The sequence below is a fragment of the Aythya ferina genome, assembly GCF_964211825.1.
Source record: "Aythya ferina genome assembly, chromosome: Z".
NCBI lineage: Eukaryota > Metazoa > Chordata > Aves > Anseriformes > Anatidae > Aythya > Aythya ferina.
This window is the reverse complement of record NC_140299.1, coordinates 19,887,202-19,893,201: the sequence shown is the minus strand read 5'-3', so window position 1 is coordinate 19,893,201 and position 6,000 is coordinate 19,887,202.

The window sequence follows — 6,000 nt, the reverse complement described above, 5'->3', positions numbered from 1 at the left end:
GAGCTTCCCGACAGATTGCTGCAAAATGTTGTTCTTCTGCTTTGGGAAAGGTCTAGTTAGCTTAGAAACCAACAAATCAGAGGATATTACCAGACTAGAGATCACAAAAAGGACACAGTGAATAAAAGAACATAAGACATTAAAAGAGGAAGGAAAAAAAAAAAAAAGAGAAAGTCACATATGGAGGGAGCAGGGAATGATTAGAGTATATAATCATTATTCCCAAAGATTTCTTGCATCTATTCTAGTAAAGGAGTCCAAATATCCAGGTCATTTCTTGACTAGAAACATATATAAGGCAGTACAGTGCACATCTAGATGCTCTTTTCCTGTTTTCTTGAGAGTGTTGTTAAAAAAGTCTGTTATATTTTTCCCTTTGGTCAGTTCTTTGCTCTCATCTATGATGAGACTGTGCATATGGTTCATCACTGAAAAGTCTAGGGGTAATTTTCTGTTAACAGAGAGACAAGAAAACAGACCTGTGCTTGTAAATCCTCTGTGCTTGTAAGTCCTCTGACTGTGTGCTTAATAAGTATTGTTGGGCATGGTGAGGTCTGTGCAGGACACAGAGTTCTGCTACCAGACTTGGCAAATGTTTCCTTGCACAGAGTTGACAGGGAAAATAACCATGCATGCCTGAGTCTAGTGAAGTCTAATGAAGTCTGTCGTCCTTAATGTATGTAGACCTGAGCATCTGCACTTCTTGGGCAGGGACCTTGCTATTCATGTTATCTGTTTTGTTTCTTTCTGCAAAGACATACTTGTGGACCAGTCTAACTGAACCCAGGACAGCTCTAAGTGTTTTTTTTTTGTTTGTTTGTTTGTGTTTTTTTGTTTGTTTGTTTGTTTTTTGTTCGTTTGTTTGTTTGTTTTGTTTTGTTTTGTTTTATTTCTCTCTGTGTGGGACTTAAGTGAGTTTGAAAATGTTTGTTTCAATTTCTTTGGCCGTATGTATATAATATCTCGATACATCTTTTTAAAGCACCCTAATGTAGCTGAAAAATAACTCACCACACTGTTTTCCACCTAGCTGACCTTTTCCTTCTTTTAGCAAACACATACAAGTGTGAACAGCGTCTCTGACTACTGAAAGGGTAGGAAACTAGAGTTTCTCATCACTGGCATTCATAAAGTTGCCCATTCTTTCTGTCTTTCTCAGTCATTATTGCCCTCTAGAAGCAAAGATGTTTTCTTAAATGCTATACATCTATTCAGTAACATCATCACCGAGGAACCAAAAGGCATGAAAGCAAAGTAGTTTAAAAAAATATATAAATGTGTGTGTTGAGCAAGTGAGTTTTGGGCTTTTTTCTTCATAAGTTTCATTTATGAAACGGGTATAACCTGGAATTCTGTCACCATTTGACAGATGACTGAAAGCTCTCCATGCCTGTATAGTCAGAATTTTGCTGACTCCATGATTCTCAAATGTGTCATTTAAGGCTCACAGTCAAAAAATCATCTCCAGTGGCAGTATCTTTGCCGTGAAAATCTAAAGATATAAAACAAGCAAGGCTTGCAGGGAGAGAGAATATTTTTGATTTACTCATAGTGATGTATCTAAAAAAAGAAACAGATATTTCAGCACACCAGCCCACCTAGAAGACTAAAATAGAAGCAGGAAGTTTTAAAGCTAAATGCAGACATCGATAGGAGAAACCTCATAGTTGACTGTGAAGGTCACTGCTACTCTTTCACTAAAGGAAGTGCTCTGCTCTGCTTGAAATGGGAGCTAAAATTAGCTCAGCCCCATCTCAAAAGTCCAGTATTCCATGTTGTGCACTGTGTTATCACATCCTGTTGATAAAGTTCTATTTGCAATATTTTGCTTCCTTTCAGAGGGCTTTGTCTTTGCCAGCTACCACAGCTTCTCTTGACATCCCAGAGCCATGGCAACTATTTTGTTCGTTTTTACCTTGTTGGAAATTCAGTTGAGCTCATACCTCTTTCTGTGTTATCTTGAACTTGTGGGCTAATACTACGCACTTAGACATGAAAGTGTGATGTACTTGTTACACAATATATTTGCTGTGGTTTGAGCCAACAATAACTGCTCTCAAAACTTAAAACCAACTGTTCCACTTTAAGCAATACAGGACGTTAAAGGAAGACTGAGAACCCACAGCCCAAACCTGCTGAAAATGTAAATTTGGTATAGAAATGAGAGTTACATATAACTAAAGTTTTTCAAAGTATTCTCTGTGCCAGACAAAATACCTGTGCATCCGTGAAACTGAGTTTTAATTTTCCATTTTGTTATTACTGACTATCACTTCTTAATGCGTGTATGAAGAAAAGCATCTGTTTTGATGCCAGGAAGCACGCACACTTCTTACTCCCCAGTCTATGGTCAGCCTGTGGTGTCACTATCTACACCCAGATTCTCTATGTTTGAAGGCAAATATTTACTCTTCTGGTTACTGGATATAGTCATTTTGACAGCAAGTTTTTGGTCATACTTCTGTTTTGTTTTGTTTTCACTTCTCAAATACCTTGCCCTGGCATTTTCTTTGTGCCTATGAGGAGTTCTTTGTGCAAGGTACCATATTCCTCAGTTAAAAAATGCATATGTCCAGTTACTGCCTGAGGTCTCTGGCCATTGGTGGAGCAAAACAGCTAAGCTCAGGAGGAGGGAAATACCACAGTAGCCTACATATCTTCCAGAGATATCTGATGTTAATAATAGCTTACATCAGAAAAGGAAGCTAGTGCGAAAAGATCAAAGTGAGTTGCTGGAAAAATCTACTAGGGATTTTCAATTTCACACCTAGCTTTTTAGGGCATGCTTTTTGTTCATCTTTTGTCTGTCTTAACCACTAACTGCTATCATTTCTGTTCTTAAAGAGGCCAGCAGACCTGCTTCATTGGCTCTTCTTCTTAGATACCTTAGCTTTCATTAAAGGCTCTCTTTTTTTTTTTTTTTTTTTTTTTTTTTTTTTTTTCCTTTTTCCTTTTTGTAGTGCCAAAAGCTGTAGTGAAACATTAACTGGGTTTAGTCTAATCTCAATGGCCAAAAGAGTGCAGGATATCATCTTTCACAGACAATGTGGTTGCTTCACTTGGCTCCAACAGCAGCAGCTTTCAGCCCACTTTTCCATTCTGAGCAGATTTTTTTTCCTGCTCTGTTCAGGATTGAATTCAGCATGTCTCAGCTGGATAGTAAAGAGCCTCTATAGGACCTGCAGCACAGGAAGGAAGTGCTGGCTTGCATCTAACTACCAGGTAACCCCATTTTTCTGTAGGCCATTGACCTCTTCTGCCTTCCACTCTAACTTCCTGAAGTTCTCGTCGTAACACAGGCATCACAGCTTTGCTGACTTTGATCATTATATGCAGTGGCTGAGGATTAGAAATAGTGTCTTTTACTCTTGTCTGCCAGAGAATTTAGTTATTCACAACTGTGCTTATTTGCAACTTTGCTTATTCACAACTATATTTAGTTATTCACAACTATGCTTATTTCACAAGCATACTTAATTGTAGAAAATAGGGCAACAAATGCCTTCAGTCTTCTAAATACGTGTTCTCCTCTTTTATGCATCATGCTTATAATATAAAGAAAGTAGCCTGTATATGCCTGGTTATTGACAACATGTGCATAGAAAACCAGATACAGTTTTTCTGGACACAGATAACCTGCTCTTTGCCCCATATATCTCAGAACTGTTTTTGTATAGCCTGTCTTATCTGAGCATCAGTAACACTGGCTTCTGCACTGTTGCTGATTCAGGAAACTGCTTTCCTACTCAAAGAAAGAAAATAAATGCCAAGATTAATTGCTAAGAAATTGAGTCCTGTCCTGCATCCCACAGACATTGAAGACTGATATTGGAAGGGAGAAGGGAGAACAGGAAGGGAAATTAACTGACTGAAGTAGTGAACTCTTTGTTCTTTTTAGAGGATTTTGACTACCCTTTGGCATTATTTCCTTTAACAAGGAGGTTTTATGTTTAAGATATTTGGGCTTTGAGAAGGGCTATAAAAAAAGTAAAAGAATCTAGACAGTTCTTTTAGGGCACAAAACACTACTCTGATTGTTCTTCAGGTTTGATGCCAAGTGTCTCTAATACTGGGCATGATGCTTTACCATCACACAGATCTTTGTTCCTTCTGCATGACTGATGCAGTTGCATAATGGGCCTAGCAGTCTTTTATATGGGAGACAGGCTAATTCTGGGCATAACCATTATATCTCTGTCATGCGGTGTCTTAAATCCTGGTCAAATGAAGTCCTCAGCACCTTCAGCAGAAAACTGAAAATCAACAGTGCCTTAGCAAAAGCAGAAGCAGCAGCTGGAAAAAGCTGTTGTAGGCAGATATGGTCATGGTGTCAGGATATCTCACTAAGTATTTTGTGGCCAGGTGTTTTTTTGTCGAAATGGGTACTTGGGAACGTTCACGTTACAGGCAGAGGGGACATGACTCCTACAGAACACTGCCTGAAGTATTCTTATATGTTTGCAGTCATAAGGTTGAGCTGTTCCTTAAGGTCTGATTGTACAGTTGACACTCTCACTTGACTAACTTGCAATGCACTGGGGAGAAATGAAGGTTGTAGGGACCTCTACTGAATGAAACTCTGTATCTGACAGCATTGTCTGTGCAACCACATCCTCAGATGTTAACCTTGAAAAGTTTAAAAAATAACAAAATTTATCAACCTTTAGAGGTAAAGGCAAAGGTGTTAAAGCCTTCACCTTTGCTGTACTGATAACTTTGAGGTTCATATAATCTTTTTTTTTTGGTCTGGAATGTACAAGAAAAACAAGTCGAGCTGTCAGAAAAACAAAATGAGAAAAATACCACAATGTGCAAACATGTGGTCTAATTTCACTTGTAGAAGTAGGGTGCATGAAGACATTACTGTACTTTCCTGAGAACCCAGGCTAGTGTCTGAAAACAAGCTACGAAACATTACTCACCCCAAGTAGCATAGGGGAGGATTGCAAGAGTAGTGAGGGATAAGAGAAAGCTGAGTTTTAAATTGACACTGGCACTTGAATGGACCTTTATTCTTTCCATTTATCTGCCTATATTTGCTCTTTGCACTGGGGAAACACCTCTATAAGTCAGCCATGCATCCTGAACACATATATTCCCTAAATGCCCGTCTTTGGGGATCTAATACAGGAGCCTATTAACCACCTCAGTTGAAGACCTGCCTTCCTGTTGGCCCCTGGGACCAGAATGGACATAGAGGGAACTTTTCTGGTCACCTCCCCAGAAAGAACCAAAATCTAGCACAGCCTTTGTGACCTACTGGGCTAAGTGCCCTCATTTTTTGGAGACTTCTTTTCTGGGAAAACATATGATTGTCTTAAACTCTTGGTAGTCTGCCTGCTTTTTAATTAACTTCTAAAGGAACTGTGAAAGAATTCAGGTCTTTAGAAACTTTGCCAATCTTCAAACAAAGGAAATGAAATACATTAGCTATAGAAGAAACAAGTCCTTTGCACTAGCTCTGCAGTGAGTTAGGGAGGGCGAATGGTCTCATATCTGTGAGGAAGGATGATAGGTAACACTACATGTAAAACTCTGCAAGGGCAATGGCATACTGATAAACTGCATGGCAGCATCAGGTAAAATGTTTTGTTCTGTATCTTTTTCAGTTCTCATTCTTTTTATGTCTTCTTCACTCTATAGGCTATGAGATGAGTACTTTACTGGAAGCACAGCAGACAGTGCCCTGGAGAGCAGGAAAGGAGTCACCATTCTTCTTGGATCAGATTATTTTGAGCAGGCTGTTATAATCTAGTTTCCCCGGAGGAGGGCACTCTGTGATCGGCCAAGCAGACAGCACGGCCCTGACCAAAGCTTTGTGCCAGCAGCAAGCGATCGCTGCGGGCAGGTGGGTGAAAGGGAGCCTGGTCTGACAAGGGCACCCGCGTGGGCTGTCGTGTGAAGCCAGTATGGACTGGCGCTATCCACGGGTCGGTGCGACTGTCAGGCTGCTGATTCAGAGGAAATACAAATAGCCCAAATCTCAAACCAGACAAAAAC